Source organism: Pleurodeles waltl, chromosome 4_1 (genome assembly GCF_031143425.1).
Source record: "Pleurodeles waltl isolate 20211129_DDA chromosome 4_1, aPleWal1.hap1.20221129, whole genome shotgun sequence".
Taxonomy (NCBI): Eukaryota; Metazoa; Chordata; class Amphibia; order Caudata; family Salamandridae; genus Pleurodeles; species Pleurodeles waltl.
In genome coordinates, this window is record NC_090442.1 from 998,577,520 (window position 1) to 998,594,024 (window position 16,505).

Consider the following 16,505-nt stretch of genomic DNA (forward strand, 5'->3'; position numbering starts at 1 on the left):
TCGAAACGCGCAGGAGAGGCTGGGGGCGCGCCGCGTCTTAATAACGCGGTGCGCGGCCCGAGCCGAACGCCCGGCCGAAGTCGAGCTCTCGGCTCGCGCCGCACCGCGCGGCGCGACAGTAGGTCCCCCTCCCGAAGGCCCAGGTTTAAGAGGGAATAAACAGTGAAAGCGTTGAGTCAGGAGAGGAGCGTGAACGGAAGAGGCATCTTCCCATGAACATTCACTGAGAGGATAACCCTTCCAATGAATCAGATACTGAAGTCGTTTATGAAAAAGACGAGAGTCACAGATTTCCTGCACTTCATATTCAGGAGCATCATTCACAAGGACAGGAGGTGGACAAGGAAACTGACGTGAGTAAGGATCAGGCACATAAGGTTTAAGCTGAGAAACATGAAAAACCGGATGGATCTTCCATGTATGGGGTAAGTGAAGACGGACAGTGACAGGATTGACCAACTGGAGAATACGGAAAGGCCCATAGTAACGAGGTGTGAACTTGTTTTGAGAGAGACGTGAGGGCAAGAATTTGGAGGAGAGCCAGACTTTATCTTGCAGATGATAATTTGGATTGGTTGTACGTCTCTTGTCTGCAGCCTTCTTCATATACCTCTTGGTATGTAACAAATTAGATCGAATTAGTTTATGGAGTTGGAGAAGGCGTTTGGAGAAATAGTTAATAGCAGGTAGAGGAGAGTTGGATTGTGGAGAAGTAGGGAAAGAGGTAGGATGAAAACCATAGGAACAGAAAAAGGGAGTGACCTTGGAGGCACTATGGACTGAGTTATTGTAGGAAAATTCAGCTAAAGAGAGGTAAGTGCTCCAGTTACTTTGGGTAGAATTGCAAAAGCATCGAAGATATTGCTCTAGTCCTTGGTTCAGACGCTCAGTCTGTCCGTTGGTCTGAGGATGGAACCCTGAAGACAGGGCTCTATTCATATTCAGTGTTTTACAAAAATGCTTCCAAAATCGGGAGATGTACTGAGGTCCTCTATCAGAGATTATGGTATGTGGAAGTCCATGGAGACGGAAGACATGATCTATGAATATTTGACCTAGTTCTTGGGAAGTAGGCAGCTTTTTTAGGCCAGTGAAATGAGCCATCTTTGTGAAAGAATCCACTGTGACCATGATAACCCGGTTTCCTGCTGATGGTGGGAGCGAACACATAAAATCAGTAGAGATAGTATGCCATGGGGCCGATGGAACAGGCAAAGGTTGTAGTAATCCTGCCGGTCTGGTGTGAGGTATTTTGACTTGGGCACATATGGGACAGGCCTGAACGTATCTTTCCACATCCAGTTTCCAGGTAGGCCACCAAAAAAATCGTGAAAGTAATTCTTGTGTGGCTTTGATGCCTCTGTGACCAGCTACAGGGGAATCATGGCACATTTGTAATGCTTTCTTTTGCACCTTGTTTGTAGGGAGGAATATCAGGTCTTGGTAATAAAAATATCCTTGTTTCTTGTACAATAATGGTCTTAGTTCTTCTATGTCATGGTCCGATAGGTTGGCGTATTCTTGTTGTACTTCTTCCAGGAAAGACTGAGCCACTCCAATGATCTTACTGGGTTCTAGAAGATACTGGGATGAGGAAGGAGAACACTCTGGATATCGGCGAGACAGAGCATCAGCCAGAATGTTTTGGGATCCTGGAATATATGTAATATAAAAATCGTACTGACTGAAGAAAAAGGCCCAGCGGGCCTGACGACTATTCTGGCATACAAAATTTCTTAAACATTGTAAATTACGGTGGTCTGTCCTCACCTCAAATGGTTCCTTGGAACCCATCAGAAACTGCCTCCACTCAAGGCAGGCTGTTTTCAGAGCCAATAATTCCCTTTCAAGTACGGAATAATGTTGTTCAGCTGTGGAAAGGATATGAGACAAATAGAAAACAGGATGTTCAAGGCCATCATCCTCTTGTCGTTGGAGTAAGACAGCTCCGATGGCTCTCTCAGAAGCATCAGTTACTACTATAAATTGCTTGGTGGTATCTGGATGTCTTAAGATGGGGGCTTGGGTGAAGGCTCTCTTTAAGCTTTGAAAGGCTGCTTCAGCAGCCTCAGTCCAGACAAACCCCTTCTTTAAATTGTCCTTCTTTAAGGTGTGAGTTATGTGGCTAGTCTGACTGGCAAAGTCTAGAATGAATTGTCGATAGAAGTTTGCTAAACCTAGGAAACATTGTGTTTCTTTTATGGTAGAAGGAGAAGGCCACTCTAGGATAGCTTGTACCTTTTCTTGGTCCATAGCTATGCCGGTGGGACTTAAATGATAGCCCAGATATTTGACTTCCGTTATGTCGAACTCACATTTCTCTGGTTTGCAAAATAGTTGATGATCACGAAGTCTTTGAAGAACTTGTTTCACATGGGAAGTATGGAGTTCAGGATTTTTAGAATAAATAAGAATGTCATCTAGGTAGATCACGACTGTCTGATTAAGTAGGTCTGAAAACACTGAGTCCATAAATCTCTGGAAGATTGCCGGGGCGTTAGTAAGACCAAACGGCATAACCCTATATTCAAAATGGCCAAATGGGGTCCTGAATGCTGTCTTCCATTCGTCGCCTTCTCTTATGCGTAAAAGGTGGTAGGCTCCTCGTAAATCCAATTTAGTAAAACGTTGGGCCCCTCTGATTGCTTCCAGTATGTCCCTGATGAGAGGCAAAGGATAACGATCTTTAATGGTGATTTTATTCAGACCTCGAAAATCCAGGCACGGACGAAGATCCTTAGTCTTCTTGGGCACAAAAAAGAGAGGGGCCCCAGCCGGAGACGACGATGGAACAATAAGACCACTCTGTATATTTTCGTCCAGATACTCCTTTAGAACTTCCCTTTCGGGTTCCGTGAGGGAGTACATCCTCCCAAAAGGAACAATTGTGCCGGGTTCTAATGGAATTGCACAATCATATTCTCGATGTGGAGGTAGCACAGGTTTTGACGGTTTTTGGAAAATATCCTGAAACTCCAAATAGTGGTCTGGGACCCCTTGGACCGTATTAATGGACATACCAGTGGCACCTTCAGTAGCTAAGGATCTTTTCGGAGACCAATACTTGTCGGAAGTAAAACAGTTCTCGTGACAAAATTGCGAAGACAAAGAGACTGTCCGGGTAACCCAATTTATATATGGGTTATGTCTAATGAGCCACGGAATTCCAAGAATGATGGTATGGTTAGGGGACGTAATAAGATCGAAGGAGATGTGTTCTTGATGGTTTCCCACCTGTAGACTTAACATCAGGGTAGTGGTGTCTACAGGACCAGAGGATATCAAAGATCCATCCACAGTGTGTACCTGTTCGGGTACTTCTTTTGCTTGAGTAGGAACTAGGTTAGCAGCAGCCCATGTCTTGTCCATGTATATACCACTAGCACCACAGTCTAGTAATGCCATAGTCTTTTCTTGACGACCGTCAGGAAGTTGTAACAGGACAGGAAAGATGAACAAGGCAGTTGTATTGTCATTAAAGGAGCTGATGGAAGGTATAGCTGTAGATCCCGTCCCCTCCCTTCTTACAGAGGACGGGAGGTGGCGTTTCCCGAAGGTCTGGACGGACGTACTGGACAGGTACGGAGTATGTGACCAGCAGAACCACAATACAGGCACAACCCTCTCTTGCGTCTGTCTTCTCGTTCACTAGCAGAGAGCGGACCTCGGGTAGTATCCACCTGCATGGGTTCCCCTTCGATGTCTCTAGCAGGAGTGCGAGGTTCCTCGGAACGCTGCAGGTATGCACGGGAGCTACTTGGTTGGGTAAACCCTCTACTCCTTTTCTTTTCCGATCTCCGTTCCTGAAGACGATATTCGATGGACAGTGCTTGATCCATCAGGCCACGAAGATCTTCCGCTCTGGTAGAATGCACTAGTTCATCCTTTATTTCTTCTTTGAGTCCTCTACGAAATAATGTTACCAGAGTACGTTCCACCCAAGTGGTCTCTGCCGCCAGCTGACGAAAACGGGTTATATATTGCAGGACGTCTTGGGAGCCTTGTTGGATGTCGCACAAGGCTTCTTCAGCGGAGGCTTCCAATCCAGGACGGCTAAACATTTGTTTGAAGCGACTCACAAAGGCGGAATAGTCTGACAATACAGGGTCGTCGGAGGACACCATCGGGGTTGCCCAGGCCAAGGCTGGGCCGGATAAGGCACTGATAAGATAACCCATCTTGGTCCTGTCGTGGGAGAATTGAGTAGGTCGGAAGGCGAAATACACCGTTAAAGCATCCAAGAACTCGCGAAGCTTGGTTGGTTCACCAGAGAAACAAGGGGTAGAAGCGGAGATTGTCGGAACATCACTGGTGCGGAGGGCCAAAGCCTGTCGTAACGCAGCATTTTCATTACGTAGTTGTTGCAACTCCTGGGCTTGTTGCTGAATCGTGGTTAACAGAGATTGCTCCGGATCTGCAGCAGCCGCCACTGTATTATCCATGGTGTTTGAGGACGTCGGAATGGTTAGGCGCTGCAATCTGTCACGACTCACGTGCTGCTTGCGCCTGGAATTTGCAGATCTGGTGGCGTGAATCTTCAATGTTCGGCTTTGGCCCAAAAAGGGGCGACTCTTTCTGGTAGCCACGGTGCTGTAGGCAATGGAGACACCAAGAACAGACCGTGCCCTTCAGAAAGTAGCGCCAGAGGGAAAAACCCCTTCCAAAGGGGAAAAACCTCCAAACAGGAAAAGTCCTGGAGAAAAACAAGAACAACAAACAGGAATCCAAAAGGAGCAAAAATCAGAAAATACAGAATGCTGAGTCCAAAACCAAAAGGCAAGGAAATCAGGAGCGAAGACACCAACTGAGCAGAAAGTGTTGCAGCGCAAGGAAAGAGGAAAAACACAGCCCTTATATACCAACAAACAGGAAGTGACCCACAGGAAGTAAAAGGACACCATCTTAGATAGGGAAACAATATATAGAACAGAATAGTAGAGGAACCATAGAGAATAGGGAACAAGGAATGCTGGGAAAGCACAGGAATCTGGGAAGGAGGAAAAGACATAAAGAAAGGCACACAACAGACTGCAAAAAGAAGAAAGGACAAAGAAACGAAGAAAAACAGGTAAGAGGGTTCAGAGGCCCCTGGGACAGTGAAAGGCAGAAGGAAAAACGAGGCCCCAAGCAAATCTGGGGCCTCGAAACGCGCAGGAGAGGCTGGGGGCGCGCCGTGTCTTAATAACGCGGTGCGCGGCCCGAGCCGAACGCCCGGCCGAAGTCGAGCTCTCGGCTCGCGCCGCACCGCGCGGCGCGACAGTTCTCTCATACACAGTGTGGTCTCATATATAAATGACAAAGGCAGTTTGAGTTTTAAAGATTGGTTTAATAAAACGACTGCATTTTAGATAACAAGACGTGAGCCGCAATAACCAGAACCATACAACACAGTAGGATTGAAATAGTAATGAGGAGAGTGAAACATAAGAATAACGCTATCGTAGTGCAACTAGATTGCGTTCTCTCTTCTAAGTTCTATTTTGAGCACAGCATGTTAAGCTCTAAGCCTGCCTTTCAGGTTCCCCCCGGAGGACATCGACCCTCATGCCTGAGCAAAGGCCTGTGATCAAGATCAGCATCCGCAACAGGGCAGTCAGCGTCTAGTTGTGGGTTCCTGGTCGGAATCTCCCTCTCACGTGTACTGGGACTAGAAAGTGTTCTTATACTATTGATGTGAACTAACACCCCGATATTCCTGCCTAAGAATGGGTACCGTCTACGAACCATAAAGACTAAACTTCTACCATGTCTATCAGCAATGTACCAGACTGTATCCTTGACTGAAGCACAGAGTGAGCAAGAATGTATTGTTTGCGAACTCAGTGCTGAAGTAAGCTAAACAGTGTGATAGAAGGAAATAAAACAAGACTGTGAAACTGGTTATTGTAAAATAACATTTCGAGGCTAAATAAAATGCATCGAGAGCAAAGTGCACAGAGGCCTAATACGTTAAGCAAACGCGCATAAAGCTACATTAAAAATGGCTACACTACACTATGAAGGAGCATAACTGTCCAGCTGCATGTAGTTTTAGGATTTTATCTACTGCCGAAAAGCCAAGTGATAAGCCGGTCATTATAGAATTTGTGTCCAGATCAAGTTTTTTGCCAGTACCGTGCATCCAGATGCAAGGTACGAGTTTAAGTTCTCTAAAAGGGAGAAAACCAAAATGTATTTAAGAACAGAAAGAAATCGCCCGGAATAAAAAAAAAAATCCTAGCTAACATGAAGGAAATTTTAAATTCTGTTAAGGACTCAGAGGTAAAGATTATGCTTTACTTTCCTAATTTATTTAGCTCAGCAGCCATCAACAACTAAGCACAACAGCTGCAAAGGACTTCATCTCCCATGAGTCCAAGCAACTTGAGACAGAAAGAGGGTCAACCAGTCAGGCAGTTCAGCACCAGATAAAGCTGTCTACAAGGAAAAGTGCTCATCTTTCCTCATGAGGGAGCCTCCAAATGTATATCTCTGGCACTGGAAATTTTGTTTCTGATCATTACCTGATCCAGATAAAAAACATCATTACCTATGAAGCACTAATAAAACCACCAACCATATTCCATACATCTTAACAATCATGAAGTCAAACCGTTCAGAGCCCTTTAAACAACTACCCATAATCCAGAAGGAAACATACTCATCCCAAATCTCATCAAGGGCCCATATGAATTGGGGGGGAAGAGGTACAAACATAATACTCTTCAGTCATAATAGGAGGAATAATGTTTGCCTCAGAGTCCTTAACATAATTGAAACTTTCCTTCAGGTTAGCTTGGAAATATTTAATTCTATGTCGGGACCAAAGGCTTCAGATTATGCTTGCTCAAAGTTTACTCCCTACCATTGTCACCATATTCATAACTGGCTTAAAAGAAGAGTTTAAGGACCAATCTGCCGCCTTGAGTATGTCCTCCAACTGGCTTTTTACTACAAAGACTTTAATGCCATTGCTTCTTTTGCCGAGTGAGCTCCAAAAAATGACATCACTCAGCGGACCCACCTGTCATTCATGGGTTAGGCAACTGGTTTGAATGTTTTTTCCAGAGATATCAAAACTGGCGAGTACCTGCAGGTCTGAACTCTTCCATGAGCTTCTCAAACATGTTAATACAGCACAACACGGAGAGCTTGGGATGATCCAGAAAACCCTGATAATGGACTATCCAAATGTGAGTCTTGGTGTTCCTAGACACTAAGAATGTAACCCCATCCGGTGAAAAAATCCTAGCCGTTACATCTAAAGCTCTGACACTTGAGACGCACTTGCAAGAAGTCAAACATAAAAGAATAGCCAGCTTACCTGTAAGCCCTTTCTGAGATACCAATATAGATAAGCATTATCCTGCCAAGAGACAAGAGGGGTAGGACTAAGTTAACATCACATAATTGAGTTAACATCCCATAATTCTGTGGGATTAGAGAGCTGCACTCCTCTCAGCAGCTTGCCCAACCATGCTTCATTGCCCTCCGAAATGTTGGACCTAACTATATTAATTGTGCATTATCTAGTCCTTTCTGAGAGATCTTTAACAAGAAATTAAGGAAGTGCACTAAATCTGCCTCCACGGGTTCAAAATTCCTTCCCATGCACCAAGGGCATGGGCTGTGGCCAGCAAAAGCATAGTGCTTGGAGGTAGAATCTGCCCACACTCTCTTGGTAAGATCTGAAGCTTGTCTTAAAAGGCCCAGGAGATCCCATCATCCCCAGTAATCTTCCAGGCCATGAGGCAAAGCAAACCGTCCAGAATTAATGGATGTAAGTTGCCCTCAACACACAACAGCATTCCTGCACTCTGGGGAAGTAGGATTGGAAAATCCATAGAAAATTCCAGAAGAACTAGAAACTATGCTTGAGATTTCCAAACTGGTGTCATAGCCCCGAATTTAGCACCAACCCTGATGGAAAGCATGTGTTACTCCTTCTAGGGAAGCTGGAGGCCAGCTAAAGAATTACAGGAGTTAATGATCTAGGTGCAATGCAAAAAGGTCCACTTGGCACGGACCCCACCTGTCCCAGATCATTCTGAACAGGTTTGGATCTAACTTCTAGGCACTGAAGTCCCTCAGATGTTGAGAATTTCAATTGGCAATGTGATTCCGCTTTCCTGGGGGATATTCTGCCCTGACCGCTATGTTGCTACACAGACAGTAGTGGCAGAAACTCTTTGAGAGCTCCGCCAGCACTCTCGCCCACTTCCCACCAAAGTGTTTGATGTAACGGATGGCTGAAATGTCCATTTTCAACAGAATGGGGCACAATACTCTGTCTGTACTGCGAAGGATCCTGCCAGCAACCCTAACTAGTTGATGTGCAACCCTCGCTCTTAGTCTGACTAAGGACCTCCTGTATTAATGTCTCTGCATCGTGCTCCCCAAACTACAAAACTGGCACCCAATTTGATGACTTCATCTGGTGCTGACCCAAAGATGGCCTCGTAGAACTCGATGTGGAAATATGAGATGGTTTGCAAGATGCACATTTTCCCCGTTGTCTCTTCCCAGACGTGTTGAAACGGACCCAGATGACCTCCTACCCTCGGTAGGAAACAAGAGATATTCTTTAGCTGAAGCCCCACCAGGGGTGTTGGATCCTTTTAGGAAGCTTCCATTTCCGCGACCTCTGCCACGAGATGGAAAGAAGCCCCAGAACAGTTTTTGGTCCTGGTCCTGGAACTGCTATTGTTGACAACTGCTTGAGAGGCCAGTGATAAGGGTCTACCGCAAAGGAGCTCCCTGTCTCTGCCGGCCCCTCCAAAAACATGCTTGTTAAACACTTGTTTCATTGACTGCTGAGCCTTATGCAAAGAGAAGGTTATGACGATCTTGCTTAGCTCTTTGAAAACGGGTCCCTGAAAAGACCCCCATCAACCGGCCTTCGAGGTGGCCAGTTCTCCCAATTTAGGAGAGAGCACAATTTGCATTCCTCAGAAAGCAAATGACCGTCTGCACCTATCTGAACAGCAGTTCTAGGGAAATGAACTTGCTAGTATCCTTGGCTTTTTCAGCCATGTCCAGTGTTTTTGTGAAGGGTCTAGGACATCAAGAAATTTATCCTGGCAGTTTCTCCAGGAACAATTAATCCCTTTCTTAGGGTCTTTACAAATCTGGGCACAAAGGTGGCCATCTTTCCCTCAGTCTCAGGCAACCTTTCCATCCATGCATGGATGACCACACTCTGCCTGAAGCCGGCCACTGACCTCTTTACCTAAAGGTTTTCTAATTCTGTTTGTGTTATATTGGGATACTCCTCCAGGCAAAAGAAGCCAATCAGCGGATATAAGATGATAAATATCTTTCATATTGAGCATGCCATCCATGTAACTGACCCCTGAAGCCCTATTATTAGTAGGGCTATTCAACCATGGGTGTTTGGGACCGCCTTCTGGTCTACTAAGGCCCAGTTTGTTATCAGAATAGTCATCCTGGACTAGGTCCCACAAATCATCCCCATTATCTCTTGGGGGAGCTCCTGGAGCTTCTACGGGGTAAACCCAGGTTGGCTGGTACCATTGCAATCTACTGTGGTTGGGGCTCTGTGTTTTAGAAAAAATTGACAGACCGTTCAAAGGCATCGGAGGGAGGGAACCCACGAGCCTGCCTATTCACTGCATCTTTAGCCTTGCCTGAGGGGCATAGACTAAGATCTTATCTAAAGGCCATCAAGGGGCCACCACTTCCCGTAAAGGGGACTTCAACCTGCGCTGAGCAGTAACCAAGAGATCTGATAGAGACTGCTAGTTATTGATTCCTTACCTTAGAATTTTCCCCCAGGTGTAAGACTGGATCCAGAGATTTTTTCTTTGAAAAATACCCTGGTGCGTTGGTAGGTGACGTTGGTTGACTCCGCAGGCGTCTTTGGCATCGCAGTCGGCGTGATGACGTCAGGGTAGTGCATAGACGCCGCTTCAGCGCAGTGACGTCAGTTCTTTTCTTTCCGCGCCATGCGCTGATTGGCAGAGAGCTACCCTGGTCTCTTTTTGACGGAGTTAGACCGTTTTGTCGAGTTTTTTGGTGAGTTTTTGATGCGTCAAAATGTACCTGAAGATTGGTTTCAAGCCGTGCGAGGACTGCCACCGCATGATGTCGGTGACTGATCCGCATCGGCTATGTTTGTGGTGCTTGGACCGCGACCCGAAGTCGTGCTCCAAGTGCTGGGACATGCACCCGAAGGCCTTGAGGGAGCAGTCCCTCAAGCTCATGGCTGCCCAGCGCTCGACTCTATCTAGGTCCCAGTCTCGCTCGAGAGGAAGGTCTCGAGACCGTTCGCGGAGCCACCACCATTCTTCTTCCTCTAATTATTCGGGCACAGGTAAGAAAAAGAAGAAGAAGTCAAAGCGGTCCCATCGCCTGCTGTACAGGTCAGGTCCAATCTCCTGATGGAGGTGATTCTGCCAGAGGCTTCCACATCTGAGCCCCTTTTGCCATTCAGTGAAGCCCTCACCGATGTCCTTTTGGGTACTTGGTCCAAACCTAACACGGGCTTCTGTGAACAGGACTATCACACGCTGCCATCGGCCCGCCACAAACAACCCTAAATTCCTGTCCCAACACCCCCACGCCTGAGAATCTTGTCATCCAGGCTTCCTCTCCTTCAGGCGCATTACTTTCCGCACCCCCGGATAGGGAATCAAAAAGGCTGGAACAATTTGGGAAGAAGATGTTTTCTTCCTCCAGTCTCGCGCTGCGGTCCGTGAACACTGTTTGCCGTTTGGGCTGCTATACCCACTCTCTGTGGGATACGGTCGCCCAAGTTCTGCCACAGATACCGGAGAAGGCCTGTGATATCGTCTCCCAACCTGTCCGATGTGGGCTGGACACAACCGACACGACCGACACTCTGGGCAGATCATTTGCTACGATGGTGGCCTTGAGGCGCCATGCCTGGTTGCGTATGTCTGGTTTTTCGGGGGATGCCCAATAGGCGGACTCTGCCTTGAAGAGATTCTAGGGCTCTCAGGCTACGTCTCGGTCCCTTGGCCTTTCCGCTGCCCCTCTCCCCCAATAGTCCGCCTTTCGCTCCCTTCGTGGCCATGGAAGGGGCTCCCAGTGGCGTCAGCCACCCAGCCACCATGCCACCCATGCTGTTCAGCCCCTGCATGGCTGGGGACACGGAATCCCATGTGGATGTGGGACAGGGAGCCAGAGGTCTGCCCAGTCCACCCCTGCCCCCACTACAGCCTCCAAACCCTCCTAGTCCGTCCTCTCACTCTGATCCAGCATTCACCATCACCTGCCCCACTGGGAATCCATCACTATGGACAGGTGGGTTTTGCAGATAGTTCAAAAGGACTATTCCCTCCCCCTTCGAATCTGCCCCACCAGCCATGCCTCCATCAGTCAGCCAACTTCCAGAGGATAATTTGGCACTTCTCTGCCAGGAAGTTGCAGCTGTCTTGGCCAAGGAAGCCACAGAGAAGGTCCCTGTGCCAGACGTAGGTCGTGGTTGTGATTCCCACTACATTCTGGTGTCGAAAAAGGACAAGGGCTTGCATCCTATCCTAGACCTTTGGGACCTCAACTACTTCCTCAAGAAGGAGAAATTCAGAATGCTCACCCTGGCCTAGGTCCTGTCTGCCTTAGACCCAGAAGACTAGATGGTAGCGTTGGACTTGAAGGATGCTTATTTCCACATTCCCATCCTGCCTGCCCACAGACTTTACCTGCGATTCGTGGTATGTCATGAGAACTATCAGTTTACTGTGCTCCCCTTCGGACTTACCAGCGCCTCTCGGATGTTCAGAAAAGTGATGGTGGTGGTTGCAGCTCATCTGCGCAGGTTAGGGGTCTCAGTCTTCCTCTACCTCGACGACTGGCTGTTGAAGGCGGACTCACCCCATAAAGTTGTCTACCACCTTCAGACTACGGCGTGCCTCCTGCACACACTGGGGTCCACTATCAATGTGTCAAAGTCATACCTGACTCCCTCTTAGACGCTCCCTTTCATCAGAGCTGTTCTGAACACAGTGCAATTTCGGGCTTATCTTCCTGAATAGCGAGTCCAAGATATTCAGGCTATGATTGCGATCTTCAGCCTCTGTCTTGGGTTTCGACTGACTCTGAGGCTGCTGGGCTCATGGCCTCCTGCATCCTGCTAGTGACACATACCAGATGACATATGCCGGCTCTGCAGTGGGACTTGAAGTTCCAGTGGGCGCAGGATCAGGGGAATCTCTCTATCTTGGAGGGGACTGTGAAAGACCTGCAGTGGTGGCTTTCAAATCCGCATTGGGTCCCCGGCAGATCCCTCTCCCTTCCCCAGCCAGATCTATCCATAGTGACAGATGCGCCTCTTCTGGGTTGGGGCAGCCACATGGGAGAGGCGAAGATCAGAGGCCTCTGGTTTCTGGCGGAGTGTGGGCTCCATTCAATCTTCTGGAGCTCCGGGCGGTCAGGCTTGCGTTGAAAGCATTTCTTCCCTCTCTCAAAGGGAAACTAGTGCAGGTGTTCACGGACAATACTACCGCTATGTGGTACTGCAACAAACAGGGCGGGGTAGGGTCCTGGACCCTTTGTCAGGGGGCACTATCCCTCTGGACAAGGCTGGAACATCAGGGCATTACCCTGGTGGTTCAACATTTGGTGGGTTCTCTCAACGCCAGAGCGGACGAACTCAGCCGTCGATGCACAGCCGATCACGAATGGCGTCTCCATCGGGAGGTGGCTCAAGGTCTCTTTCAGCAGTGGGAAGAGCCTTGGTTAGATCTGTTCGCCTCCGCAGGGAATGCTCCATGCCAGCTGTTTTGCACGTTGGAGTTTCCAAGGCGCACTTGCTTGGAGACACTTTTTGTCTCAAGTTGAACTCCGGCCTAATTTACGTTTTTCCGCCTATACCACTTCTGCCCAGAGTTCTCAAGAAGATCAGGAACGATCGGGCCCAAGTCATCTTGGTGGCTCTGGCCTGGGCACGAAGAGTATGGTATCCAGAGCTATTGAGCATGGCCACCGATCCTCCACTCAGACTGCCTCTTCGGGCAGATCTTCTGTTGCAGCAATAGGGTACGGTTCTCCACCCGAACCTGTCCGATCTCCACCTTCATGCGTGGAGACTGAGCAGCAGCAGTTGACAACTTTTGATCTTCTGCCCGAAGTCTGCGATGTTATCTTGGCAGCCAGGCCTCCCTCCACCAAAACGGTATACGCCTGTCGTTGGCATACATTTGTGGCATGGTTTACCAACAAATCTGTTGATCCCCTCTCTGCTCTGCTATCTGAGGTTCTTTTGTTCATTCTTTCTTTAGCCCAGCAGGGCTCTGCTTTGGGCACCCTCAAAGGGTATTTATCTGCTATTTTGGCCTCTCTTAGGCTACCTGATCAGCCCTAACTATTTAAATCTCCTACTGTCAATAGATTCCTTAAAGGTCTCACCCATTTGTTTCCTCCCACTCCATATATCATGCCTCAGTGGGACCATAATCTTGTCCTTACTTACTTTGTGTGTACTCCCTTTGAGCCGATGCACAATTGCCCTTCACGGCTCCTCACTTTCAAGACTGTCTTTCTTGTTGCCATCACTTCTGCTCGCAGAGTGAGTGAGCTTTAAGCTCTTTCTTCCAAGCCTCCATTCTTGTCTGTGCACCCTGACAAAGAGGTGTTGCGCATTAAGGCTTCCTTCCTTGCAAAGGTTGTTACGCCTTTTCATGTGGGCCAATCCATCACTTGCCTACTTTTTATACACCCTCACATCCTTCCCATGAGGAGGAGAGATTCCACTGTCTGGACCCAAAAAGAGCATTGGCGTTCTATCTTAATCATACTAAAGATTTCTGGGTGGACGATCAACACTTTGTCAGGCATGTGGATGCGAAGAAAGGGAAGGCGGTGCAAAAACATACCATCTCTCGATTGGTTCTTCTTTGCATCAAGATGTGCTACGCTTTGGCCAAGAAGCAACCCCGTGAGGGCTTGCGCGCTTATTCCACCAGAGCAACTGCTGCTTCCACTGCGTTAGCACGTGGAATTCCTGTCCTGGATATCTGCCAGGCAGCTCCGTGGGCATCCCTGCACAAGCTTGCGAAACATTACTACCTGGAAAGTCAGGTCTGTCGGGACGGCTACTTTGGTCATTCGGTCTGGCAGTATGATCCTGGTTTGCAGCCCACCTCCGAGCATAGCATTGCTTGGATATCTATTTTAAGGTACGGAATCTGCAACTAGAAGTCTCTATCAGATGTACAAGTTACTTACCTTGCTAACGATATATGTGGTAGAGACATATTCTAGTTGCAGATTCCTTACCAACCTACCCATTCTCCCGACTTGAAAACTGATTTCTAGGGACAGGGTTCCCCATTCAGGGACTTAGCTCAGGCGCACAAATTTCAATAATTTCAATGTCCTTCTCGGCTCTGTGCTTTGGCGTGGAAAGGCGTGAAAAGAAACTGACATCACTGTGCTGAGGATGCATCTATGTACTACTCCCGATGTCATCACGGCGACTATGACCCCAACAACACCTGCAGAGTCGACCAACGCCACCTAATGACGCGCAAGGGTATTGCTCAAAGAAAAATCTCTGGATTCAGTCTGACTCCTGGGGGAAAATTCTATGGGAAGGAATCTACAACTACAAGTCTCTATCAGATATTTCAATATTTAAGCATGTCTGGTATATACTTGTTTTTATATTTTTGTGTATTGTTTTAACACTCAAATCATAGATATTAATTAGGGGAGGGTCCCGAGCTTCCAATAACCTCTCAGAGTGGGTCCCCCGATTCCAGTAATATTCAGTGGTGGTCCACAGAAGTCATAAAGTTAAGAACCACTGCTGTAGGCCATCAATGTTACGGCTAGCTGATCAAGAATTAGAAAAGGGATATTAGGATTACTAAGTGATGAGTCTATCAAGAGACAGTCCTAGATAAAGGTAATGCTGACATCATGCATTCTCTATGTTCATGAGTATCTATAACTTTAGAACTCACCAGTGACTTTAGTTGTGCTTTATTTCAACACAAGCATGCTTTAGCAATGACGTCACTGATTTTTAAAGAATTTTTTAAAATAAAAAAAGGTTTAAGTCTCGCACCAATACCTTGTGTTAGAAGTTTGATGAAGATTGATTTGCATATGGCTGGGACCAAACTAGGGTGGTATGGTGAGGAAAATAATTGATGGATTAAACCCAGATCTGTGACTGGGGTGAATGTTTGATTGGTTCTGCAACTGTCCATCATTTGTGTTTGTTGCTTTTGTCGCCCTAAGTGCTCCGGGTATGCCCAGACTTGGTCGTAGGCTCACTGTGCCACTGGATTCAAGCTAGCCTGGCTGATGAAGGGTGATACCCTAAAACCGGTCCCAGGGTGCTTGTTTCCGGTCCAGGGAGAGCCTAGCCTGGCAGTTCCGGCTGGACTGTTCCCATGGGGAACATGGTCAAGACTGATTTTTATATCGCTGAGCCCAAACTGGGGTGGCATGGTGGGCAAAAGAATTGATGGATTAAACCCAGATCTGTGACTGGGGTGAATGTTTGATTGGTTACACATTCTGCACATCATTTGTGTTTGTTTGTTCCGGGTTTTTGCAGAATATTCCTAGGCTTAGGCTGCTGATTTCAAACACAAGGTACTTCTTAGGCCCGTGACCTCTGGGGAGCATGTTGTCCCATTTGTGACCTTCAGCATTCATCACCTACTCCCAAATGTAATAACTTTTTCTTTGTATTGTACTTCATGCCGCTCTGGTGCCATTTCTAAGTGCTGAAGATAACAGTTGTTACTATTACCCTCTCATGGTACTCCATTTACTAATAAGATATCTATTCCCACACAGGCATTTCATGTTTTCTTTATTCGGCGCATTGATCTGTATCTTGAGAGGTGTGTCCATCTGATCTACACTCGCATACAGCAATGTGGCATGTCATGTGGAGTACTTTACGTTACGGACATCCACCTCCCGCAGGAGGGGGATCGGAGCTGAGGAGCGCAGATATCAGCAGATTACAGAGGTCCATCAACATTAGCTCCCATTGTGACGCAAGAGGGTATTTACACAACCTCAACACGTCTTCTCGTCGAAGAGCAGCGCATTCCGCTCTCGCCCATATAGTTAGTGACTGTACCCATGCTTCGCATGTCGGCAATTCAGGGGACCGCCATTTTCGGGTTATAAGGCGTTTAGCCAATAAAAAACCTAGATCCAGGAAACGGGAAGTTGCTTTCAACTTTTTACCCCTAGGGAAAAGGTGCCACACGTTCATGATGAGAATGGTGAAACAAGTTGTACATGATGACGTATCCTTTCTAACCCATTTCGCTCCTGTGATCTGCTATGTTGTCCTAAACCCCATGGTTGTTGGATGCTGGGCCAACACGCCTGAGGCCAATTAAGCTTCCCTTTCCAGGTCCAGCTACACAATGGGAATTAAAAGGCAGAATTAGTGCGCCCTCATTCTTTTCAACCGGGCATTCATCACACATTTGGAGTCCCCACTACTATCTTTCTCGGTGCCTATGTAAGATTCCGATTGTACAGGTTTTCCTCGATTTAATTTTTTGCTC

General features: G+C 47.3%; 1 protein-coding gene across 1 annotated transcript in view; it reads left to right on the forward strand.

Moving 5' to 3' along the window:
* COG5 (component of oligomeric golgi complex 5) overlaps positions 1-16,505 on the forward strand; it is a 1,306,288-nt gene that overhangs the window by 1,174,688 nt on the left and 115,095 nt on the right. The gene's annotated exons all lie outside the window — the stretch shown is intronic.